Genomic DNA, 986 nt, shown 5'->3' on the forward strand with positions numbered 1-986 from the left:
GAGCCAATATGGCATTCAGAGTATCAATCTCAAGAACTCCTTTCTTCTGATTTGTCCCATTGTTCACAGGATTCCTTTCAGCAGTGTACATGAATTGGTTATTTGCAACCATTTCAATGAGTTCTTGAGCTTCTACAGGCATCTTCTTCAGATGAAGAGATCCTCCAGCAGAGCTATCCAATGACATCTTGGACAGTTCAAACAGACCATCATAGAAGATACCTATGATGCTCCATTCAGAAAGCATGTCAGAAGGACACTTTCTGATCAATTGTTTGTATCTTTCCCAAGCTTCATAGAGGGATTCTCCTTCCTTCTGTCTGAAGGTTTGGACTTCCACTCTAAGCTTACTCAATTTTTGAGGTGAAAGAACTTTGCCAAGAAGGCATTGACTAGCTTTTCCCAAGAGTTCAGGCTTTCTTTAGGTTGTGAGTCCAACCATATCCTAGCTCTGTCTCTTACAGCAAAAGGGAATATTATAAGTCTGTAGACCTCAGGGTCAACCCCATTGATCTTGACAGTGTCACAGATTTGCAAGAATTCAGCTAAAAACTGATGAGGATCTTCCAATGGAAGTCCTTGGAACTTGCAATTCTGATGCATTAGAGAAACTAATTGAGGCTTAAGCTCAAAGTTATTTGCTCCAATGGCAGGGATAGAGATGCTTCTCCCATAGAAGTCGGGAGTAGGTGCAGTAAAGTCACTCAGCACCTTCCTTGCATTGTTGGCATTGTTGTTGTTTTCGGCTGCCATGTCTTCTTCTTGTTTGAAGATTTCTGTTAGGTCCTCTACAGAGAGTAGTGCTTTAGCTTCTCTTAGCTTTCGCTTCAAGCTCCTTTCAAGTTCAGGGTCAGCCTCAACAAGAATGCTTTTGTCTTTGCTCCTGTCATATGAAAGAGAAGAGAACAAGAAAGTATGGAATCCTCTATGTCACAGTATAGAGATTCCTTGAGGTGTCAGAGGAAAACAAGAATAGAATGAGGAGG

Source organism: Arachis duranensis, chromosome 4 (genome assembly GCF_000817695.3).
Source record: "Arachis duranensis cultivar V14167 chromosome 4, aradu.V14167.gnm2.J7QH, whole genome shotgun sequence".
NCBI classification, from domain to species: Eukaryota; Viridiplantae; Streptophyta; class Magnoliopsida; order Fabales; family Fabaceae; genus Arachis; species Arachis duranensis.